The sequence below is a fragment of the Marmota flaviventris genome, chromosome 1 (genome assembly GCF_047511675.1).
Source record: "Marmota flaviventris isolate mMarFla1 chromosome 1, mMarFla1.hap1, whole genome shotgun sequence".
In the NCBI taxonomy this organism is placed as follows: Eukaryota; Metazoa; Chordata; class Mammalia; order Rodentia; family Sciuridae; genus Marmota; species Marmota flaviventris.
In genome coordinates, this window is record NC_092498.1 from 9,403,315 (window position 1) to 9,430,522 (window position 27,208).

The following is a 27,208-nucleotide window of genomic DNA, read 5'->3' on the forward strand; positions in this document are numbered from 1 at the left end:
GAGAATGGAAATCATGGGCTTGACTGAGGGAGGACCACAGTGTTTTAGTTGCAGATCTTTTAACAGAATTTGTCTTGTAAAACCATAACATATGTTAATATAGGATCTAGATCTTAAATGGTCCCCAAAGGCCATGACCAAAGCTTGGTTGAAACCTGTGGAACTCTTTGGAGGTGGTTCAGCTTTTAGGAGGTGGAGCCAAGTGGAAGGGAGTGAGGTCACTGTGGGTGTGCCCTGGAAGTTGATTTGGGGACCTCAGCTCTTACTCCTCTCTCTTTGCTTCCTTGCTGACATTAAGTAAGAAACTTGGATCCACCCTGTGCTCCTTGCCATGATTTTCTACCTTGCCTTTGGCTGAATGTGATGGGGCTGAGCAGCCATGGATAGAAACCAGTCATAAGCCAAAGCAAATCTCTCCTCCTTATAAGTTGATTTTCTTAGGTATTTTTTTTTTCTCAGTGCTGGAAAACTGGCTAACAGCTTGATAAAACAAAAGTGCATGCATATTATTTTATATTGTGAATAGTATCACATATCTTTATACAAATAAGATTTTTACAGTATGTTTTAAAGTTAACTTGTTAGACAGATTTTACTTGCAAAATAACTTTTGCAAGGAGAGTAACTTTCTATATACATTCTTAATTCTAGAGAAACCTTGGAATCCTTTAATTGGATTTATTAATTCATTTCTAGATCATTGGGTTACAGTCAGTGATTAATTGCCACATGATGATAAGCAAAATCTGTCTTTTTTGGCAAATTCAGTTTTCAACGTTGAAGAAATAAAAAATGCTTTTCTAATAGCACATGTGAAATCTTTCAAGTCTCAAGGTTATAAACCAGCCATCCTTGTAACTATTAAAATACACGTCTAAGTCTTACAAGAGAACTTTTTGCCCTATCCAATAAGCAGATTGAGAAAATTATACTTCTGATGACATAAAAGAGTAAGGTTCTATTGAAATTGTACAGTAAATCATCTTCCAGGATTGCTTTGATCTCCGTAAGCAAAGACTAAGGACTATCTCAAAGCTCTCCTGTCAACAGAAATTCTTTGTGTCAAAGTTTCAAGAATATCTGCATGTTGATTGAAACCTGTGGCTCAAGAATAATTTTCAAGGCTGAATTGAAGTTATTGGTGATGTCTATTTTCATATCTATTGAGCAACAGAACCTCTTCATTGTATCATATCCTTTTGAAAATATATGTATTTTTTATTTAATTTTTTTAGTTGTCAATGGACTCTTATTTTTTATTTATTGATATATGATGCTGAGAATCGAATCCACTGACTCACACATGCTGGGCAAGCACTCTGCCACTGAGCCACAACCCCAGCCCATGAAAATGTATGTATTCTTTAACAATAAACTGACACATATTTTATGATTTTATGCAGATATTGTTTGGGGTTTTGTTTTAGGAAGAGTTCATTTGTAGCTATGAAAAATGTTATATTTACTTCATAAGTTTTATATCATTCCTATCATAACAAAAGCAATTGAAATGGTTTGCTGTTTTAAAATTGTTTTGGTTAGATAAAATCTGAAAGCTACAGAAATAGAAAGAGTACAGGCCTGGCTAATATACTGAGCAGGAGTAGAAATTGTAGGAGGACATCCATTCACCTGCATATTTACTCCTTCCACAGATCTTCACTGAGGGTCTGTAAGTGTGGAGCACTCCATATGAGGCACATCAGTTTTCTAAACAGGATATCCAGAGCCCAGATGGAATAAGTCTTACAAAAGCTCAATTTCTGAGATGAACTCAGTTGAAATTACAAATGAAAAATAGCAGAGAGTAAATTTTTTCTGCACAAAGTTCTGATAGCTAAGAATGGACTAGGGAAGATACTATGAGAGAGAGTAGGAAATTAAAATTTTTGTTAAGCTGGACACAGTGTGGCCCCAAGTACTTGAGAGACTTTGAAGCAGGAGGATCACTTGAGCCCACAGTTTGAGGCCAGCCTGGGCAATGCAGTGAGTTCCCCATCTCAGAAAATATATCTACATATATTTGTAATATTGTCTATCAAACACACACATATACTCCACAGATTAGTTTAATAAAAATATGAAATGTTCTAAATAAAAAAATATCAAAGTCCATGATTATTTAACAATAAAATATTCATAATCATTGCTTCCTTAGAAGCTAAAAATTTCTATTTAAAAAAATACCAGAGCCAATCATAGAGATACTTTGTATACGTTGGTCTGTAAGCAATGCCAGAGGCTGAGCAAACAGCCTAAGGATTCATTCAAATGCAGTGGTGAACGGCCTTGACTAGATAGAAATGCTAGTACCTCCTTCCCCATAGAAACAGGGGGTAGGAACCTGGGGACCTCAAAAGTCAACCTATAACCCTTTGGACTGTCACCTGGCCTTGAGGTCTAAAGTGGCTGTTTGGTCTGAAGCTTGCTAGCAGCCCAACTGTGCAGAGGGCCAATTGGATTCTGCCACTGGGGTTTTACAATATGTCTATAATGAATATTCAAGGTGTCGTCAGAGCATCCCAAAGAGAATGAACTGGAATTTAGTCAAATTTAGAGAGCTGCATGACACATATTGTGCCTGCTTTTATTATTTGGCGTGAGACAAATTTTCTTTGGGACAGATAGCTATGGAAGAAAACTACGGCCTTCACTTTGTTTGACTGTTGGAACCCCTTATCTCAGTGATGCATACACTTTTTTTTTTCTTTTTCTTTTTTTTTTTTTGGGTACTGGAGATTGAACCAACCCAGGGTTGCTTAACTACTGATCCACATTCAGAGCCCTTTTAAAAATATTTTATTTAGAAACAGGATCTTGCTGAGTTGCTTAAGGCCTTAATAAATTGCTGAGACTGGCTTTGTACTTGCAATCCTACTGCCTCAGCCTCCTGAACAACTATGATTACAAGTATGTGTCACCACATCTGCCATGACGCCTCCTCTTTATGAACTTTCATTACAGATGACCAGATTAACATAGGGACATCCATAACAACACACCATTTCACTATGTGGATGTTTCCATTACATTTCTCACCTTGCTCTACTTAATGATGTGCCACACTGATTTTTAATGAAAGTCAATTCATTCTCATGTTTAAGTTTGATTATGTATTTATGGGTTTAAATATAAAGATTATGACTTTAAAAAATCTTTGGTCTGATCATTCTCCAGAGGTCAATGAATTCTGTTACCACTCTTCAAAGTGTAATATGAGCCATGATAACAAAAATCTCTTGACAGGGAAAGAATAATTCTTTTTTCTTTAGAAAACGATCTTGAAGATTTTCTATATCTTGATCTGGAAAGTGAGACTCTTTAGAAGTGATTTTGGGTTATCATAGTTTCTAGTGTTTTTCTGAATAATAATGTATTAACACACTTATATGTAATACCTACAATGATATCAATTATAAAGATATTCTTCATAAATGAAAGATACTTTTTAAACATATGGGTATCTTTAAAAGCTTGCATTTGTGCTTGTTTTGTGAGGACCACAGCTTGTTCTTGTTAGGAATGTGCTTGCTGGACTGAATACCACAATATGGCACACTTATGCACTGAATTTCTGGCTTCTTTGCCTGGTTTCATATTTATGCTCAATAGCTATTTCCAGAGCTTAGCCCAGATCCAAGACTGCTGACCCCAGAGGAGATTCCAGATGAAGTCACCCAACAATAGTGTTCCAGTCACTAGCACATAGTAGGATCTGTCTTTCTTGTGCATTTCTCTTTGGGACATATGATGTTTTTTCTTGGTAGCAAACTTCGTGTCCCATTGAGCCAGTCCAACACATTTCCTCAACAGCAAGTTTTCAGGAGCAGGAGTCTCTCCTCTCCCATAATACCCTGAGCCTTGGAATGCAAACTCATCCCCTCTCCTCCCTACAGTCAAGTTATGGACATCAATGAGTAACGTGAACAGCCTTCCTGGGGTCATGTCGGTGGAATCTAATGGCATATAGTTGGCCTGAGAGAGATCTCAGGAGTGACTCTTCCCGGGATGAAGTAGGTTCACTTGGTTTCCTCAGACAGAAAAAGGTAGGCACTCCATCCATAGCAGGCCTTCACAGAAGACAGTGGGATGAGAAAGAGGTGAATGCTGGTGTAGGATGTCATGCCCTCTCCACAGGATGGGACCATTCCTTTCTCCTCAAAGTCTCCAGCTTCCTTTGTTCCCTAGGGAGAGAGCAAGCCCGACTGACCTTGGCTCCCCTGGGCTGCACCTTGGGGTGCTAGTCCATCTCCCTTGAATTCTTCACTGTGTCAGTCACACATTTTCTCTTTTCTATCCAAGAATCCAGCCCTGCTTGAGCCTGACATTTTCATCTGGATGGCGAATGGCCTGTGCTTCTACTTAGCACTGAAGTTCTGCTTCCCACAGGAGGGGCCGTTAGGCACTGACCTCTTTCCTGCCCTGTCTCTCACCTGCTTTCCTAAGCCTGTCTTACACTCAAACATTTGCAGCCCCAGATCTCCTGGGACTTAGGCTGTGAGTTCTGAGGTCTCTCTCCAGACTTCCAATTTTCTGCCCTTGATTGTTTTCTTCTTCTCTGCCTACAAGTATGATTTGTACTCTCCACTTAAATTGTCAACAGCAACAACATCTATAATGAAAGATTGAGAAACCTGCCCTTGTTAGAGGGAGGGAGGGAGGTTGGGAGGAGAAGGAGACCTAGAGAGAGAGAGAGAGAGAGAGAGAGGAACTACATTCAAAATATTCAAAATGTACCTTCCTTTCACCTGGTGTGTATAAATTGAAGGAAATACAAAAGAGTCAGTCAAGCAATTATTTTATTATTAATGCCTTTATGATTGGTTTGACTAGTACTATTTTTCTCTCCACATGTAGAAGAAAGTAGATTGGGTGAATAATTAATAAAATTTGACTTCTTAAGCTACTTAAATTATTAATTTGTCAAATGGAATCTAGGTCTCTTAGAAACACTGATTAGAGTTATTTTTTAACTTTTAATATATTATAGGGTATTTTTAAAAGGTAATCATTTATAACATTTTTATAAAACACACTATTATTTCTGTAAATTATAAAGGAGGTTAAAAAAGGAAATTTATTTTGGACCCAGAAGTTTAATAATTTTCTAACATTTGGGGTTTAAAAATGATGGCAAATTTCTGATGATTTTCAAATGGATATAATTGAGCATCAGCCCTTGGAATTATGGTGGTTTCTGTAGAGAATCTACATTTATTACCAAACGATAATTTTACTGCCTTGTAACTTATAATATGGAGGCTTATTAATTATGCTCTAATTTAGGCAGCTTCCTTGTCTATAAGTAGCTTCTAATATCATAGAAAATGATTTATGCCTTAAGCATAGAAAGTTATTTTTTGATTATTTTATAGCAAGGAATCTGACAGTAACCTGGTAGGAATTAGCAAACTGAGATTAAATTAGTTGCGGGCAGTTTAAGAAAGGGACTCTTTATAAGGGTGTGAGAGGACCATGTAGGGTAAAATGTACTCCATGGATTTGGTTCCTTCAGTCCAGCAGCATCTGCAGAGAGGGGGCTGCAGGAAGAAGACCACCTGACAGACATGCTCAGGTCATCTTGGTTGGAAGACTTCCTTCCTGCAGCCGTCCTGCAGGGAGGGCACCAGGGGTCGACACCCACACTGGCTTTGCTTTCTCTTCTGCTGTGCTCTGCTGATCCTGTGAGCCCAAACCAGCTCAAAGACAGAGGGCAAAGAACCTGTCCATGTCCCCTAGAAAGGGTAGACAGTGGATGTGGAGGGAAAAAGAAAACCATCCAGAAAGAAAGCCAAGCAGCGTCCTCGCTTGTCGACAAGCAGATGGTTACTGGTTGCTTTAGAGAATACCACAGTGTGGCTGATGCAGTGTGCTTTAGTTATCCACTTAGTCCCCTCAAACTCATCTAAGGGTCCTCCTAAGGCAGAAGTGGCAAGACAAAAATGACAGATGTCATTACAGATGTGTTTTACACTGCGCCAATCCAAGTCAGTGATTCAGGGCTCTGTTACATGGTTGGAGGAGGGCCTGGCCTCCTTCTTGTCTTGAAGATCTTGGCCAGGGTGGTAAGCGTCGGATTCAGCAACTAGGGCAACAGCTTACTGACCACCGAGGAAGCTGTAGTTCCCCTCATGATCCAGGTCTGCTGTGTAGTGGGGGGAGACAATATTTAAAGGTCCCTTTGTAGCCTTTTTCTGCAGTTCCATCAGTGGGATAGTTACATACCTTGACCAACGACTTTCCCCCTACAATACCTGAAATGGTTTCTGTTGTGTGCAACTAAGAATCTCAGACAATGAAGAACTTTTAAACCCAGATGTGAAAGGGTTTTCAACTGTTGGGGGGCTTGACAGAACATTCTCTTCATTTTCAACTTCCCATGCAGAGTTCATTTTGACAGCTTCTCGGAATGGAGGAAATAAAGGTTCTATTTATATACATGAAGTGAAATTGGAGGTGATTATTCTTTCCATTTATTTCAGCAGTAGATATACTCATTATTTGCAGAAAAAAAGCCTAAGAAATACAATAGGTGCTTATGATATTACATTCTCTGTGTAAAACAGACAAGTTTTAAAATAGGCAGTCCCATGTTCTTGAACTTATAACTATCCACAGAGTGTTATGTGAGACTTATCCACTATAATTCTTAAAGTTATATGAAGATTCAGAGAAACAAGTAAAATGTGGATTATTAACCAGAAAGCATGCTTATTTTTTTTTAAAAAGTTATTCTTTTAGCATGCCAGTCTACTCCTGCACGCAATCTAAATTGTTGCGTGCCAATATTGATCTTCAGTGTTTAAAGTTGAAATGCTTATATATAAAAATGTTATAAAATAATTCATACTGATAAGGTTTAATTCTGTTCAAACACATACATATATAAACCCAAATGAACAAAGAAGAACATCTCCAGATGTTTAAAAGAAATCTTTGAATAAGAGTAGAAGAACTGGCTTTAAAATAATTGTGACAGGTCAAATATTCTGGTAGGAAAACCTGGCTTCCTACCTGCATTTGTTTCACAATCCTGTTTCTCACTTTACATTTCCATCTTCAATAACAGCTGCTGGAACTGAAAGCTTTTTGGAGAAGAGTATGAAAAAAATCTCCAAGCTGCCTTTAATGACCTCCAGATGTAAGTAAACTCTATCTGCTGAAGTCTCACATTGACTAATTATTATAGACATTGCAACTGTATCACTGTTCCTGTATATTTTGTGGTTTCTGGGTATAGAAATAGAGGCTCTGGGGACTCTGTGCCCTCTCAGTGAGTGGGGCAACCGAACAGAGCCCACTAAACAGGCCCCTCTGCCTCCAGTCAGAGGTCCTCTTCAGATTAGCATCAGACCTCTCATACAGAAAGAGGAGGATTTTTAAAATTTGACCTTTTGAAATAACCTAAAAAGTTATCCACTTAGTCCCTTCAAACTCATCTAAGGGTCTTCCCTTAGGATATGTCTGGAGAAGAGAGCTGACTAGGCACAAACACCTCAGCCTTGTACTTTTGTGGATCCCATTATGGAAAGAACACAGTGAGGTTGTCGTTGCTCAGTTATGAGAACTCATCCAGCTCAGCTTCTATGATTTGATCCAAGAAACTTAGTAGAAGCAAACATAAAATTTAGGACATAGATAGCAGGTTGGAAGTTCTCAAAGATTTGTGCCCCCTTTATGGATTTTTAGAATCACCTGGAGAGGTTGTCAAAAAAGGTTGTGTTCCCCACTCCCAGAGTTTCCATTGCAGTAGATCTGGGAGGGGCTGAGAATGCTCATTTCTAGCAAGTTCTAGGTGATGCTGTTGCTGTTGCTGTGGGCACTGAATTTTGAAAATCAATATAATAAATGAGTGGGTTTGGTGCTGGAAGATGGAGAGATATCCTCCTCAAATTGAAGGAACCATTTCATGGTTTGATAGAAAGTAGTGATAGGAACCAAAGAAATATTTATTAGAACAAATTCTACCGGTAACAGTGAAAAGCAGCCCCACTAGCATCCTACCAATAGCAAGAAAAGCAGTCACAAAAAAAAAGAAAAAAAAAATGAAATTTCTCTCTTTCTTGGAACTCACTATATTCTTATTTTCCCAAATAATTTCTAAACTAGAAAGGAGGTATGTGCAATTATCATTATAGTTACTTAACCAAAAAAAAAAAAATGTTTTTGAGCACATGTATTCTAGGGACTATGCCAGGCAAAGAGAACGCATAGAATAGAACTCCATCTCTCTCCCCATGGATATCAGTCAATTATGAAAAGAGAAAATTTGACCATGGCCAAAATAATGCCTTATGCTTTGTGGCATTCCTGACAGCCTTCATCAAAGGGTCCTGTGCATAGTGAGCACTCAGTACACACATGCTGAGCAAAAGTACCTTCACAGCACTGGAAACATAATCGGCTGATCCCTGTATTTTCTAAACCCTGAACAAGGCACCAGATCCTCTGCTAAGCATCCTGTTTTTATTCTCACAACCACCACATAAAGGAACTAATTTTATAATTCCAATTATAACAAAAGGACCCTGAGCTTTGTGAGATACAGCAACTTGTCCCAGATTTGCAGCCAGAAAGTGTCAAAGCTGGAATTTGAGCCTTGATCTATATAATTTCAAAGTCCTCTTAACATAAGTTATGGTGCCTTAGAAGTGATGGAAGATGTTTTTCCTTATTTTGTCAAGCATGTGTTCCTGTGATCTTCACTCTGGGAATGCATTTAATAAATTAATATTTTTATATTTCTCATTCAGTTTTTTCAACCACTTGCCACAGAAGACAAATATCACTTACGTTTTAATGAGCTATCCCAATATGGTGTTCTAAGTAATAATAAGAACAAATAGTGTGTTTTCGGCAAGGTGTTAAATCTGGTACCTCATTTTATTTTCAAGGAGAAACCCTATACACATTATTTTTATTACCACTTTATAAATGATAAATTAGAGTTGGAGAAATTAAGTTACAGTTTTACAGTCACAGAGCTAATAAGTAGCAAATCTGGAATTTGAGCCATTTTTAATAATTTTACAATTCTCACAAAACACCACTATTTCATATTTGCTTTCTTCCATTTTGACTTGCTTATAAACAATCTTTCTTTGAAATACATATTATGTGCTTTCTCCTTTAGGTTTCTATGTAAGGAAACATGATTGATTTACCTCCAAAGGAACCATATGCATTGATCCAGGAGTACAGGTAGCCACTCAAATGCTGTATTGGAACTTGACTGGCCACCAAATTTAGGAGAGGGGGCAATTTTGTGGTTTTGATATAAGGGTCAATCAACTGAAAATTCGTAATATTTAGTATATGGATCTGGCAAAATTAATGTCAATAAAATAAAAATCAATGTGGTTCCAAAAGAAAAACCAAAAAGTCAGAAAGTGATAAGCATTTTGCTTTTCCTTTATTAAATATCTTCTTGGAATGTAGCATAAAACATGTGAAGGAATTGTGGGGGGTAAGTATGCATTTAATATATACAAACCAAGTCTAGATATTTAGACAAATGCATCAATGTTAGCAAGTAAATGTGTTTATAAATCAAGAATGATTAATCATAAATAAACAGAGAACATGATCATTATTACTGGATGGGTCAGATATCACATCTATCATCTGAATGGGTAAAATGAAATGAAATTTTCTATTATGGATGGAAATATCATTAAGGAAGGACATATATTCAATGAATTGTCTAAAATATTGTGATCAGTTTCTTCCTTTAGAGTTTAGGGTGACCCTAGAATGACCTTTTATAGGATAGCAGGAAACACTAAAGGCCTTGCCAGGCTCAGTACATGTCTGAATGTCGAGTTCCCATTGCACTGGAGCCTATTGCTCCCACTCTTGCCCTGGGCAAGAGGCTCGAGTCATCCTTGCCTCTCCTTCCTCAAACAAGGCAACATGTTCCTGAAACCTCCTTTTAAAGATCTTTTAGTCTAGGACTCCTCATTTAGATCTCTGCTTATGTGTCCTGTTCCAGAACAATCCTTTTCATTTGTTTATTAGTTATAATTTATACTAATTTATAATTTATACCATTCCATGTGCAGTCCTGTGAGCTTTGAGAAATGCATGAAGTTATGTGGCCATGACATGAAAATAGAGAACAGTTCTATTACCCTCTGAAGTTTCTTGGATCTCTCTGTTGTCAAACTCATCTCCCACTTTATGTCCCAGGGCACTGATAATCTGTTTTCTGCCCTTATATTTTTTCCATTTTTAGATTGTAATATACAAGGAATCACAGAATGTATGGCCTTTTGAGTTCTAATTGAATGTCTTCTTTTGCTACTTATATACTTTTGTATACAATGTACAAATATATTTTGCTACTTATATAGCTGTTGACCTGCAGTTTAGTCTCTAGCATTTGCCACTTCATTTACTCTTCTCCAAAAGTATCACTTCAGGCTCGTGTGTTGGTGATTATTTTCTTTACTCTAAGCTGCAACAACTACAATATATGATATATTTGTGCAAATTAGAAACTTTTCAGTTTAACTCGCAATTCAGGTATGTAAAGAAAAGTGAGTCTACAAAGACATTTTGAAGATGAAAGATTAATGGAAGTCTTCAATTCACCAAGTGGAAAGAAAGCTTGACAGTCAATGAGTCAATTTAAAGACAGGCATTTTATATTTAAAGTTCAAGAAATCAATGCAAAAGAAGGTGCACAGGTTAGTTATACACTATTTGTAAATTCATTTTTATGAATGTTTAGTTTTATAGAATATAAATTACCAATAGTTCAAAATAAAGAAAAATTAAAATTATGTTTCACCATATCAGTGCTTTTGTGAAAAGCAGATTGCCATACATGAGCAAGCAGAGAGAAATATTTACAAATACAGATGAATGGAATACAATACATATTTACAAACTATGATATATATTTCAATTTTGAATTAATGCCATTGTGATATTGATTTAAATATGGATAGCTGAATATGTTATAAAGGAAGTAGAACACCATATGACATATCACCAATAAGTAGATTTTAATATAAATGGTAAATTTAATTAAAGCCAAATTTACTTAAAAATATACTAAAAGTTATCATAAGGAAAACCAAATGATATAAAAACAGACAGACCAATGGAACAGATCCAAGGTCCAGAAATAATCCATAGTCAACTGTATTTTTACAAATGTGCCAAAAACACAATGGGAAAAGGACCATCTTTACAGTACACTAACCATATCTACATGTGGCAGAATGAAATTAGACTCTTATTTAAGAAAACAGGGGAAAACATCTATGACTTAGCTTGGGAAATGATTTTTTGTTTATGGTCCCAAAAGCTTGGACCAAAAAGAAGCAAAAATAGACAAATGGGATTATATCAAACTACAGAACTGTTGCACAACAAAGTATACAATCAACAATAGAGTGACAAGACCACCTGTAAATGGGAAAAGGTATTTGCAAAATATATATCAGATAACGTAGTAATATCCAAAAATATTTAAGGAACTCAATGGTAAGAAAATAAATTACTTGATTAAAAAATGAGCAAGGGCCCTGAATCTATTCTATTCTGGAGATTGCTCTTTTCTATCTCAAAAGAAGAAGATATATAAATGGCCAACAGGTATGTGAAAAAATATTAGTTACAAATGAGTAAAATGTAAATTAAAATCCATAATGACATAACACTTCATAGCTGTTAGAATGGCTATTATCTGAAAGACAAAAAATGACAAGTGTTAGTGAGGGTGTGGAGACAAGCGAACACTTGCACAAGTTTGGTGGCAATAAAAGTTATGCTATTATAGAAAACAATAGGGGTTCCCTAAATTATTTAAAATGCAACTATCAAATGATACAAGAACCCAACTACATCAAAGAAAATGAAAGCAGTATGCAAAAGAGACACCTGGACTCCTCTGTTCATTGCAGCACTATTCATGATAGCCAAGAAGTCGAAGAAACTAAAGAAATTTGGGTACATCTACATAGTAGAATACTACTCAACCATGAAAAAGAATTAAATCCTTTCACTTGCAACAACATGGATGGGGCATGTTAAATGAAATAAGCACAGAAAAATAAGTATTACTTGATGCCATTCGTAGGTGAAACATATAAAAGCTGATCTCATAGAAATTGAGAATAGTGGTTAGAAGCAGCTGGAGTGAGAAGAAGGGTGGGGGAATTGAACAATGGGTGCTAAGTTACAGTCAGGATGAAGAGTTTCTGCCATGCTACTGTGCAGTAGGGTGACTGCAGATAAATCTAATTGTACTGTATGTTTCAAAAGGATAGCAGAAAGGATTTTGAAAACTGTAACCATAAAGAAATGATAAATGTTTGAGGAGATAAACATATTTAATCTGATTTATACATTCAAAAAAGGTGTAAGGGTGATACCACATTAATAGGTGCAACTTTTATATTTTAATTAATAAATAAATTAAGGTTGCAAATATAGAACTAGTATTGTTCTTTGAAGTTGAATGTGAAGATACAAAAAAAAAATCAAACATGGTCTGATCACTAAAGTAATTTTATTTTAATTTGATGTTACCTGTGGGATGTTACCTATGGGATAGTCCCATAACATGAATTCAAAGCAAAATATCAACACGAGACCCTGATAAACTTTTATTACTTCAGCACTAACACAGCATTTCAACAAAAATTATTATATTAACTTCTGGTTTTGCTTATTATGGACATGGCACTCTTGGGTGGAATACATAAATGTCGATCTCATAGAAACTGTGAGTTACTAGAGGTTAGGAGAGGAGACGAGAAGGAGGGCCCAGGGGGAGGTCAACCACATGGCAGGTAATATAATTCCTTGCCCATAATTGCCAATTAGTAGATATGTGACACACAAATGACATAGGACATTATTAGTATGTGTGCTTGAGGAAAAAAAAGATCAAAACTTGTTTAACTTAACAGAAGTAGAGGCAATAGAATTATATTTTCAAAAAGTATTAGAGTTTCGTCTATTTTTAATGCTTTTGAAGCACCTGTCAGCAAGAACATCTGCATCCTAATAGTCTATTTTAAGAAAATTTAAATCATCTTTATGCTGACAAATATAGCCATATCCCAAATATGTGCATCTCATAAAATCTAATACATATTCAATGACTCATTAAAATCAAACATTTAAAAACATCATGATTCAGGACCCAATACATATTTTTAAAATAACATCATTCCTTAATGAAAGGATTGTATACTGTATCATATGCAAATATTTATCTCATTTAATAATGATGATCACTATAAAAATGCCTCTTAATTGAAGGAAAGAAATCATTATGTCACGTATTTCAGCACAATAATTCATTCCTCTCTATGAAATTCAATGTGGTTTAAGATACTTGAAAATTACCATATATCACATGTGTAATAGTTATTATGCTCTTGAAGATTGTAAACCAAATTTTATTGTTTTTAGTAAATGGTAAAAGGTTTTATTCCCCTAAAATAGCAACACCCATGCATTCATCCTGCATCGCCCGTGGGGTCCCAGGCGTCGGACAGAGGACAAATGACAAGTAAAAAGGAAAGTCCTTTATAGGCCACATCAGATTTCTGTGAGCCCCTGCATAAAAAAGGCCTGGAAAGCCAGTCTTTATGAAAGTTAAAAATAGTTTCTCAGTTCCACAGTCTCCCTTTAAAAATCAAGAGCTAGACATGGCCATCTGTGATCAAAGAATTTTATTCTAAACCTTTGCTATAACAAACTCAGGACCGGATGAAAGAGAAAATTCTTTCAAATAGGAAGAGAAAGTAGGAAGAAAACCATATCAAGAGCAAATGGAGATAGAGATGTGAATGTGGAAGGATCCTCAGTCCCTAGGAGGCGGATTCCACAACTGCCTGCTCTTCAGGAAGTGGTGGGAGGAGAAGGCGGAATCACAAAGTTCTGGGAGAAATCTCTCTCTCTACCAGGAGTGATGCCTTTCTCTCCCTTCCAGGGAAGACTTTGCAGGAGATGTTTTTGTTTGTCACATGTACACATGTGCATGAGGGGGCTTCCCTAGTTATCTGGCATCCAATAAATATAAGTCAGGGATGCTACTTAGCCACCAAGTTGGAGAGGACAATCCTCCACTGTTGTGCCCAAGTGCCAGAAGTGCCAAAGTTGAGTGACACTAATCTAGGCTGGTGTCCTGCTTCATTGTCAAATCTAGCATGGGGCCGTAGGGTTTGTGGCAAAGGATATTTTCTAAATAGATGAGCTCAAGATTTTTCCTCGGTTTCCTTCTGTCTGCTCATATGTACAGAGTTTCCAAATTTGGGTGTGCTTCCAAATTTCTGATTAGTGTAATGAAGTCCAAGGTCATCAAGAGTTGAGGCCCTTGACAGTTTGTGTGTGTACTCAATAAATACCTGACATTACCTATCCATGAGGGTGTAATATATAAACCTGACTCAGGTGGCATGGTGGTGCATGACTGTAATCCCAGCAGTTGGGAGGCTGAGGCAGGAGTATCCCCAGTTCAAAACCAGTTTCAGCAAAAATAAGGCAACAGTGAGACCCTGTCTTTAAATAAAATACAAAATAGGACTAGGGATGTGGATCATTGGTCAAGTGCCCCTGAGTTCAATCCCTGGTATCTCTCCTGACCCCCGTTTAAAAAAAAAAAAAAAAAAAAAAACTGGCACAATTGGGTAAAATCACCGAGATAGAGTATAAGATGCCTTGCTATTTCATAGAGTGTCTTCATGAATCTTCTGTCTGAACAGGTGACATGAGTAGAGGTCCACAGAGAGCAAACAAGGTATAGACTTCCTGAGCAGAGAAGCACGCTTTCTTTGATTGAAGAAAAGTTAGTGAATGGAGTAGAGTAAATTAGAGGGAGGGTGGCCACAAGAGAAATCATGAGGAAACTGTGGGCTATTGTAAGGACTGGGATTGATGTAGTAAGCCCCAGGGGAAGTAGTGAAGAGTTCTTAGCACTCAAGTGGCATGAACTAATTTAAATGACTCCTTTACCTGATGTTCAGGAGGATGGCAGAAGATGTAACTGGACCAGGGTGGTGGTAGAACAGAATTTGAATGAATTCAGTAATTTTGCATAAATAAAGGAACAGAGTTGTCATTGACTAACACAGGGCAGACTGGGAAGGAGCAGGTTTCAGATGTCTGTTGTTTGATTGGGGGGCCAAGAATTTGATTTTCAACATATTAATTTTGATAACCTTATTATATCCAAATAGAATTATTAGCTAAGTGCATCTGGAGTTCAGGGGAGAGATCTAGGCGGGAGTTATAAATTTGTTTTCAACACAGTGATGGTTTTTATACCTGTTAAATGTGTGATACCATCTAGGGCATTGATTCTCAAATTACTTGTGGTGAAAACACAGGAGTTTATTCAATCTGATGGGCCAGTATTTGACCACACTGCATATGGCCAAAGTGCAATCTATATCATTGAGATTGGCCTCACCCAAGCTGTATTACACTTCTTTTTGATGGCACAAGACTATGGGGTCATGGTCTTTGCTGTTGCTACCATGTGATACTGAGAAAAAAAAAATGTTTCTGAACTTTTAATTCCAGTATCATGGGTTATCTCACGGTATTTGGGTGGAAATCAGAGGATTATCCAAAAGGCGTCTAAGTGCCATTTTGAATAGCACTAAGTTAAGGAGTCAGTGCAGTTCAAGAAGGGACAGTGACACCTCTCCTGGTGCACAGGGCTTCACTGCGTCATGACAGGCAGGGGAAACATCGTCATCATGGAGGATCCCCCGGGAGAGGCAGGGACCTCCTTCATGGCATTGAGGTTGATGGCTGTCCCAGCCACCTTATTGGTGAAGGGAACAGACTGAGAAGCACCCGTTGAGTAGGAGTGAACTTAAATGATACAGTTATAAACCAGCGGAGACCAGGTTAACTCTCACTGTTCAGCTTAAATCATCTCTGCTCTTAGTGGGAATTAGAGATGAGCCCAGATGAAGAAAAAGTGAAGAAACTCAGAGGTCCACATTGCACAGGTGGCCATAGCCTGTGGATTTCCACTCCTTACTCTCACTGTGTGCTCCTTCTACTATTTCAACATCGAAGGTTAAAATACGGCAGCGAGTTGCCCTGCCTATTTTCTTATTATAGCAGAACTCTGTACCAATTGATTTTGTCCCATGTGGCATATAAGTTCTAGTTTTTTAAGTACCAATAGACATATATTTTACTGTAATATGGCTTCTTTGAAACATGGAAGAAGAAACAAAGTATATTTCAAAAGCACCATCCTCTTGAGATTCAGAAGATAAATTAGAAATTATAAACTAGAAAGATCCGGCTACTGAAGCATTTCAGGAAAGTGTATGATGAAAGCTTAGTCCCCATGGCCTGCCTCCCCCCACCAGCCCCATGCTCAGGAGGCAGCTTTTTATCTGCCTTGGCATCTAAAATTCCTGGCAGTCAGCAGCATAATTCAGCTAATGTGAATATATCTGCATTTCCTTAGCTTTCAATTTATCTACCTACTGACACTTTCATATACGAAGTGGGAATTTAGCCACATAAACCACACTTTTAATTTCTTTCTCCTATTCCCAGTGCTTCATAATTATATTTCTTCTTGTGGTTACCTTTAATAACCTTGAATAGCTACTTAGACCTGCACTCTTCTCAACCTTACAGAGTAGCTCTTGACTTTTCTCTTAGCAAGGATTGCCACCTATTCCTCCATCTTTTCTTCCCTCCTATGGCAGAATTTTATTCAGACTATCACAGGCTGTTCTCTAACAGATATATTTTACATTCCACTACGGTAACAACCTTGGCCATAGTCAACTTAAAACATTTAAAATCAGTAGAGTTGATATGTCTGTGGATTTACATGTCCTTCTTTTTACTTTGTTATATGTCTCCTCTAGGGAGTACCAACTCCAGAAGGCAGGGATTTTGTTCTTTCGCAAGTTTGTGTCTTGATGCATCCATCCCCAGAGATTAGAATTCAAGTGGGGATTAGTAGGATTCAATAAATATTTTAAACAAATATATTTTCCTCTTAATTATATGATTTTTAGTATGTAATTAGGTAAATATGATTCATAACCTTCATTTTCTTATGTAAAGTAGCATATTTTGAGCCCCAGAATATATTCAAATATATACGCCAAATTACATATTTACATATATTTATACATAGATGTATATAATTTAGCAAATGTTGGCTGACATGATACATACCACAGTATAAAGTGTTGAAGAAAGGGGAAATGGTTAGAAAATATTCGACTAAGAAGATCCACATGTGTGGGAGAAAATATTTTTGAGGTTATTAATTCAATCAAATTATAGATTTATCTGGAATACAAATGGATTCTGGAGGAAAAAGAAGTGAAAAGTAGAAAATTTATGTAGGAAAAACTTTAAAAGCCTCAAGGAGCAACAAATATATTCCCCCAGAGTTCACATAATTAAAAGTAGTAGAATAAATAATTAAATGTTTCCAAAACAACTGTTTTCAGAACCCTGATGTTTCCTCAACATCTAAGGCAATGGCCTGCCTGACAACTTAGTTTTCAATATCCAATCCCGGGAAGCTCTGACATTTTACTTTGAATTGTAATACACTTATTGAATATTTACTTTAAAATTTTCCTATTATGAATTCCATAGAGGATTTATAACAGAGATACAATTTTAAAAAGTGCTTTTGTTTCTTTCATTTCCTTTGGCTTTTATTTTATTTTGCCGTTTTAAGTCAGATTTCATTTTCTAGTACATATATTGCATGTTCTATTTTCCACAATACTGATAAACGGTAATGCTATTCAATTTTCTCCCTGTGTACTCATCCATGTATTAAGAATATCTAAGAAATTATGCATAAAGCTACTTTTAATTGCTTTTGCTGTTTTTTTCTTTTTTTGAGAGGAGATTATGAGTATGTATAGTTTATTCTTAGTAAACATCTGGAAAGAATTTTATTGTTTTCTATGGAAATATAAAACCTCGTGTGCATATGGATTTTACTCAGTAGTGATTACTAAGGCTTAAATGAATTACGCACAATGGAGAATTATTTTCTCTGTATTATTGCTCTGCTTATATTTTGATAAATAGCTGCTGTTTGCACCATATAAATTTTCCAACCCTTTAGACTGATCTTTTTTTAGATAGTTTCTTGTTCTACCAATGTGTTGACATCCTAGGTCCAATGATAAAGAAACTTTAATAATGTTATTATTACCACATTATTAATCAAATAGCATTTATTGATTTTTATGTTCTCTGAAATATAAAAATATAAAATAAAGCACTTTATTATAAGGATAGAGGATGAACTTGCTCATTGAATAATAAACTAACATTTACTACATGTCTATTAGGAATGGGAATCATGGTCAGCACTGGAAGAATCAGACGGTACAGATTCCCAAGAGACTTAACACAGCTAGGAGATCATATGAGGGAATGAAAATGGGTGAGTGGGATGTGCAGGGCTCGCAGTCTGCACAGAGCATTCTGCAAGTTCCTACTGGTCTAGAGAAAGCTGATAGCTCTGCCTTGTAGCCATCTGCGAAGTGTGGATGGAGGGAAAGGAACAGGAGATGAGATTGGAAAGACAGGCTGGAGCTTGATTGGATGAGTATCAGATCATCAAAGAAACTTAGATTATGTCCTAGAGAGGACTGCAGGTTCTGAGGTGATTGGTGGGTATGATGCAGATAAAGAATAGGGGACGATTACAGAAATGGATTTCCGCTTTGGAAAGCTTTCTAAAGATACCCTCACTTGTTAATGGTCAGGACTCAAAACAGGAAAACTAGGAAATTATTCAACTAATTTGAGTTAGGCCATAGCAGGGCTCAAAGTGAAACAGAACGATAAAGAACATTAGATCTACCGTGTTATGATGACAGAGTTGACCGATTTTGGTGACTGAATGTGTTATGCAGCAATACTGGAAAACATACCGATTATCAAGCTCATGACAGCACAGTTCGTAAACCTCCTTTCTTAGTTTTGAAAAGCCATTCAAGCCTTATTAAACTAGTGGTACTGAAATGACAGCTTGAATCAATTATGTATTAGTAGAAAATGACTAAGTGAATATGGATATAATTGATTTTTAATGGGTTGAGAGAAAATTTAAAATAAATTCAAACTATTCTGTTTCTTTAACCTCCTACCCTTGCCCCTTTGGTAGGCACAAGTAGCTTCAAAGGATTCAATTCTGGTTACTATCCCAAAGCGGGACAAGAGGCGCCTGCTCTCCTCATGATGTACTGCCTCACGGAGCTGGGTGCTGAGAACCTGCTGCAGGTGCTTGATTCTGACCAGCGTTCCCTGTTACAGTCCACTCCTAAGCTAACTGGGTCCTCCCCACCTCACTGGGTGCCTACTACTGAGACAGGACTAAGGCAGGGAAAACTGTCACTTATGGACCTGCCCTACCCGTTAGGTTTCCTGGCCTGTTTTCTCTTCTGTCAACCTTTCCATCTGGAGCTGGGTTGAGGCTCCAGGTAGTTAGGGGTGGAGAGCTGGACTCGGGTATGACCTACTGTGTGTGCATTCTCTCCACAACGCACGGTATTTTATCAGAGGTGCTTAGGTAAAAATAAACCAAAATCTTAGAGTGAAACTCCACGAACAAATTGAAAACAGGAGTCACAGATTTGGGGTTCCATGCAGGGAACAGCAAGAGAGAAAGGTGTTGAGGATGCTCTAGATACCTGGAGTAAGCTACTGGATAGTCTGTATCTCAGTGTTCAGTCTAGAGTAGGGACAGGTTAAAGGGTCTAGTCTGAGGTTGTTCATGACAGTAACGTGAGGCTGGGATCCCTGAAGGTGAGAATCTAGTAGAAAATGTCATCACCGGCATGAACTAGAAGCAGAGGTAAAGTTTTAAAGGAAAAGTCTGGCTCTCAAAAGATTTCCAGAGCAGAGGCATTTCCTACAGACCAAGAACAAACAACTGTGTACAGAGCAAAAAATCAACGTATGAAATTCAGTTTTTGTAGACAAGCTATCTGGATTGTTGGACTCTGACACCGAAATACTCAGCTGGTGGCTCTGGAGCCCCATAACCCACAAACAGATTTGTTTGGCACAGAGTTTTAAAACATTTTTAATTAATGACAGCATTATAAAATTATAGCTCTTCACACTAAAATTGGTATTCTCCTAAAACACGACAATATTTGGTAACTGTGCTCAGTTCTAAATTCACAACATGGCCCATCTCGTGGGTTTCATCAACTCTCTTGTGACGTGTGTTGGAATTTGAGACCCTCAACTTACATATTAAGAAGTGTCAGAAATTTATGTGAAATTTGAAAATATATAAAATAGGTTCCGGTTTATTATCTGTATAATGCTGGTCTTGATTATCTACCATCTACGTTATTTTTTACCTAGTAGGGGGTATAGAGTGACTTTTAGACTTTTGTGTAGTAAAGATATTCTTGTAAAATGAGGTTATTTACATTGAATATGGAATTAATTTCTATTCAGAGGAATACATATCCAGAACATTCCTGACTTATTTCTATGTCAGACATTACCCAGTTGTATCTAACTCAAAAACATTATCCTGACATTCATTTATTAAATGCTTTCTATTTACCTACCTCCTTAAATGCAATTTAGTCCAATCTTACTATCTTACGTTAACATTTCCATCATCAGAAAGTTAAATAAAATCTTGACTAATGTTTATTTTATATTTGCCTGGAAGTCATAATGTTACCTTATTAAAATTATACTATAACAGAGGAAAATAAATTAAGTCAATTAACTCATTTATCAGAGTTGTTTGAGATTGGTTTTTAAAATTACACTTTGCTGGGGTTTAATTTTATTCTACCTCAGGTTGCTTGGTTTGTCAATCCATCAAAAATTGCATTGATTGTATTGCATAAAGACACAGTGAAGCCTTCAAGGGCTCAGAGTATTGTGACTGAGAAGTATATCAGATATGGTTATTATGCTCAGCATTACGTGTCAAGATAGCTGTTCACAGGGCATTATGGACAATAAAGAAAATCATGTGATTAGAGTGTAGGAGAAGGTGGGGGGGCCCTAGAGGAGATAATAAGGATGGGTATCAAGAGCAGGGAGCAGCACTGCCCATGAGGGCAGATGGGATGACAGCAGTGTCCCTGCATTGATTGTCATATTTAGAGAAAACCTGAGAGGGAGGAAGTTATTTACACTGGCTATGCAAACCAATTACTCCAGATTCTCGTATAATTCTGCACCCTTTTCTCCTACTCTGGATCTTATTTCGTTTCTCAGACCTAAAGTTGGCATTTTAGGTAATGATTTATCCCAATAAATCACCTTAAATCAGAGAAAATAATTCCATTTCTGAAGGCTGCAAACTGGCCATCCAGGTCTTTCTTGAATTCCTGAGCTGTTATATCCATGTTAAGGAAGAGCCATCTCGAGCACTGAAATAACCCAAAGTCATTAGTGTGATTCGCTGAAAACTTAGAAGACAGACATTTTGTTGAGGCCGCACATATTCCTAGGAACAGCAAAGGTTGTGGGAAGATGGGGATTCAATGATGCTTGGGTGCCTTCCAGTTTCTGGAGACACTAGTCATTGTCTTTGTTGATACATAATCAACAAATATTTCAAGAACCTAGTTTTAAAGGATAGCCAGAATATTACTCTCCTAAGTGTCCACAAGCTCAGTTCCTCAAAAGTGAGGTGTTACCTTGGAGATCTTCCTACTTCTTGCCCTAGAGCTTCTTTCTATAAAATCAGCTGGTTGTTAGCTGATAGAACTTGGTGTAGTAATCCCCAGCACTTGGAGTACAAATGACCTCTGAAGGTAGAAATGCAAGGTGGTAGGAAAGGTACCCAAATTATTATTCCTAGAAAGACACAGTAAGGAGATGCAGTATGCCTGTGATTGCTGCTCATCCAGCCTTTGGATACTCAGCCATCATTCACCAGACTTCTCAGACAAGACACTTGGCACAACAGTGGTCATCTACTCTGCCCGCCTGGAATGGCCCTTCCCTTAACCTGTACATGCTTCTGCTCCAGGACAGAGAATGCATTTTCCCCCGAGAAACAAACATTTAATGACTACATTTTCTGATTCTCCTTCTTCAGCATTACATTATTTAGTTTTTCTAGAAGGGATTTGTCAATCAAATCTATAAAATCCAAAACTCCAAATTAAGTGAATTAAAAAAAGTCTTGATTTTAATTATTTTAAAAAGCATGTTCATTATATACCAGTCTTCATAGAAGGAACTGAGGAAGGAAAATATTATTTGTATCTTTTAGCGTAGAAGAAGTAATTAATGATGCAGGAAATATAAAAAAATGCATTTATGTTATCCATAAAAATATACATGCTACAAAATACTCAGTGTCCTGTGTATAGAACATTTTATAAACAGTATACATTTTCCTATCAATTTCTGTTTCTGTGAGCTACCTTAAGTTTTCCTATAATGTTCGTATATGTGGTATTTCTCAAAACCTTACTTTTCTTTCAGTATATAGAGTTAAATGTCAAGTTGGAATTCTCAAGAAGATTACATTCAGAAGTTTATACTTGAAATATTTTTGTAAATATTCACTTTATTGGTTGAAGTTTTGTAGTTTAAATATTTTTAAAAATTAAATCACTAAAGGAATCTAAGACTTTAATTCCAAGCTTTTTGTTTGACAAGGAGTCTGATAAACAATTGTTGAACATTTGGAGACTAGATAGGCAGTCACTTTACCTAGTTATCTGTTCTCATCTCTTTTCCCTTAACTTGAGATAATAACATTATCATGATGGATTAAAGATATCCACAAATGCTTTGCCATTCTTCCCATTGAGAAGAGGAGTCTACCTTGCTGGCTCTTTAGACCAGGTGGGCTCTGTGACTGATTTGATCACTAGACTCACAGGGAAGTAATACTGAACTCATTTCTTGGTTCCAGGTTTCAAAACCTGATAGCATTAACTTCCTGAATCATGGAAAATTGAAAACTGGAACCAGACACCAGTGTCAGAGTCCCAGGAACCTGTGGAGAAGCCCATGTGGAAAGGACCCGAGGCCCCAGCAGAGTGGCCAATGAGGGCAGCACAGACTTGACGGCTCTGGGAGGGAACCATCTTGGTGTTCCTGTTGTCTGAAGCCAGCCACTCAGCCCAACGCCACATGAAGCAGAAATGAGATGTTGCCACCAACTGTGCCCAACTTGTAAGTTCATGAGCAAAATGAGTATTGTGGTTGTGGGAACCTACTAAGTTTCAGGGTAGTTTATTATAGAGCAATGAATAACTGGAAATCTTATGTTTGCCAGAATATTAATAGAAAGAAGTAGCAATGAGGATTAGAATGTATATGAAGTTTATGTAAAATTATTTTTTAAAATACCTTTTATATATTTTATGGATACATTATGATTCTATATAATAGTGGGTTTGTAACATGTTTGTATGTAATATATTAAGAGATATAACAATATAATTTGATCAATTTTGTATGTAAAATTATATCACAAATATTGTCAGGAGTACAAAGTAGCAATGAAAGGGTATTATTTAAAAAGATACCAGTTCTCATGCCACCCTCATAGATAAAACTAGGGCTTCCCGATTTCAGTGTTGACGGAGTAGGCCTCCAGCTGGTTTTGGTAGGAAAGCTGCCTCTGATTGGTTAGCACTACATATTTGTAAAACCTTTAGAGATTTGCTCATTTGGGATGTAGTTACATCAAGTTAGGAGATGCTCCATACACCACTTCACTCTAAAAAATAACTTACTGGAGAAGTAAAAAGAACTCACCAGAAAAGTAAGAAAAGATACAATTATCATTCAGGAATTTGAATGTCCCAAATTACAATGTAGAGTAGGTACTAGGCCTGGGAGTTCTGTGAAATCTATCATAGTGGGTTTTTTTAAAATCCCACCTAGTGTATTATAAACGTTTTAGCTAACATACTAGGTAAAACACTGTGCACTACTGTACTTGGTGATGTATAATCATAGTTAAAGATGCTATGTTAAAGCCAGCATTATATGAATTAAGACCCTAGATGAGAAATAGAGTTATTGTCATTTTCAAAATGTTTAAAACCCTATTAAAATTTTACATTTAATTATATAATGACTAATGTAAATATCAAGATTAATTACTTTTGATTGCATTTATTTAACTTATTTTAACAACCTTGTTTTTTTTTTTTTTCCCCCATTCATGATCATCAGAAATTCTGATTGGAAATTATACATGCTTGATTAGCAGAAGTAGGAAATAATTATTATAAATCAATCATAAATTAATAAATGAGGCTGGTTTGATATATGAATGTTCAGAACATGGTATCTGAGTGAAATTCACAATATCATGCAGGAGTGAAAATGAAAAAATAATGGTGACATTTCTATATTGAAAAGATGGTGTCTGGAAATGAAGGGCAGAACCTGACCTGGATTCTACATCTGGTCTATCTTTAACTCGGTGGGGCTTTGGGCAAATCATTTCACCATTGAACATATTTTTCTCATTTGATATCAGATCAATAACATCAGCCTTTACTCACTATTTTTAAGAAGATGAAATAAAATGACCTACAAAAGTAGTTTAGAGATCTGAAGCCTTTCTATGTATGGACAGTGATAGAAGACAAAATAGGAGCCATCTTGGCCATATCTCTTTTGGGGGGATCTGAAGAGCCTCAGGACCCAGGTGGCATTTTCATTTTTGCTCCCAGTGAAAGTGGGAACTTTGTAAGATAAAAGATGCTGTGGGGTTTAACTATCTGGCTAAATTGGTGGCTGGCAGCACTTGTGTGATTTGGCTTTCTATTCTACAAATTAACCCAGAGTGATGGCCACTTGGCTAGGACACCAGAAAGCTTCTAATGAGCTCAGGAAGAAAGGGTCTGTCTGGAGACTTTCCAATCTCATCAGTAGGTCTTAAACCTAAATGATAATTGGAGAGAGAGGAAAATGTCCCAGATAAAATTTTCAAGCCAGATACCAAGAAAGATATGGCAAATGATGAAGAAAGTACAATCAAGATAGACATGCTCAGTAATTTATATGATAATATAACAAGAAAGGGCTTCAGAGAGACTTCTTGGTCTCTGTATACTAAGGATGTGTGCTGAAGAACAAAGTATTCTGATTTTTTTTAAAAAAGGTTGCAAACATAAAATTGTTGATACAATCAGGACTCAATGATTCAGATTCAATGAGAACATGACAGTAGAAAAGCACATTTCTTTTTAAAATAAGATCATTCAGAGTGAAACAATCAATTACAAGTGCTTTTTATGTAGAATTTTAAGTCTTATCTCTATATGTATTCATATATGGGGAGATACTTCAATCATTCTCATTGTTTACAGATGAATAACTTGAGCCTGGAGTTAAGGAGATTCACCCAAGATAACAAATATAATAAAGAGTCATGTTTCAATTTATACTTAGCATCTTCTCTAAGTTCTATTGCTCTATTCTACCACCTTTATGGAGTTTCTCTGTGTCAAAGAAGATAGACACATGGTTCAGACTTAATGACCCATAGAGGAAGGATCTAAGTGAGTAGAAAGAAATTTATCTCGCTCATAGTAAGATTTCTTAAAAACTAGAAAAAGTAAAACTTTCCGAACCACTTCTTGAAATACCATAGAAGTTGTACAATTTTTATATCAACAATTCAGTGAACTTGGGGATAAGTGTACCCATGAAAATATTATCATCATCAAGGCAATAAACATGTCCATCAGCTCCCCAGGTTTCCTCCTTTCCCTTTACAAATAATAGTAGTATTAGGATTTTTGAGGTAAGAATTCAAATAAGATCTCTCTCTTAAGCATGCTAGCTCCGTGGTCTGTACTGGACCCCAGAACTTCACTGTGAGTAACTGAAACTCTGCCCCTTTCAGCATCACCCCCACTGCTCCTTCCCTACAGCCTGACACCCACCCTCCACCATCTGCTTCTGTGAGTCATATGACTTTAAATCCCAGGTACGACTGAGATGGCACAATATTTGTGTTTCTGGTCTGGCTTGTTTCACTGGCTTTGATGTTCCCTAGACACACAGGTGTCATCTCAGTGACAGCACTTCCTTCATCTCTCAGGCTGAATGATATTCTCCTGGACCACGCCATGGACCCTGTCCTTACCAGTGGAAGAAATGCTGGCAGGCAAAGGAGATGTGACAAGGGTCATGAAGAATGTGACCTCACCACTTCAACTTAAAGAAAACTGAAAAGGAAAGCGCTGGAATATAGTATGATTTAAACTTTTTGATGAGAATATATGTATATAAAATAGAAGCTAACTAATAGTGATAGAAGATAGATTAAATCAAATAGTTAGCAATATATCTATAAAATATCCAAGTGAGAAGCAAAAAAAAAGTTATAAAATTGAGAAAATTTCAATGTGATTTCTGTTATTCTGATCCCATTGGGTCCTGACAATTTTTTTTAAAAGAGTCATTTGATTAAGTAAAATGTACCATATTGAAAATAACAATGTGAAAACATAAATTAGAAAATTTTCACAGATTTTGGAACTTATATTTTGATTAAGAAAAAAGGGAAAAAAAAACATAAAAGTCTAATCCTAGAACTTAAAGGTGTGATGTTAAGAGACCTTATATGTTAATTCATGGTCTATTTTTTCCAGGAAAATTTATATCAAGATAAAATTCTTAGAAGATGCATCTAAGTTTAAAAGTGATAAAAGACAATATAAAAATACACAGAACAATCCTAACTTATTTTATATCTTTAAGACTAAAAATGGATATCTTAACATGGGGTAGAATTTGTGTTCAAGTTCTGATGTGATTTCATTCGTGTTTGACCAAGTCCAACAAGACCTGCAGTAGAGAAATGAACTACAAAATGCACATTTATGACTATGATCCTACCTGTAAGGAAGCACTAAATTCCTGTAATAGCCTTAGAAAAAATGCATATCAAGAAGCCTGCATGCAATTATTAGGATCAGATGAAACTTATTTCTTTCCTTTTGCTTGTTTTGATAAGGCAATTAGATAGAGAAAATAGAGGAAAATATTATAAACATGACTTGACTTCAATAAATTTTCTCATTCTGACCTTTTGGACAAAAGAAAGAAAAAAATAGAAAATCTGATTCAATGGCTTTACTTATGGTGTACTGATTAATAATGAAGGTCAGGCTACAGGATATTCAGGCAAAATGACTATATTCAAGTGAGATAAATATAAACCAACATAAATCTAAGATAGAAAAAATAAAGA

At 36.5% G+C, this 27,208-nt stretch overlaps 1 protein-coding gene across 1 annotated transcript in view; it reads right to left on the reverse strand.

Annotated features, from left to right (window-relative positions):
- Cntnap2 (contactin associated protein 2) overlaps positions 1-27,208 on the reverse strand; it is a 1,323,006-nt gene that overhangs the window by 1,195,299 nt on the left and 100,499 nt on the right. The window lies entirely within an intron of this gene.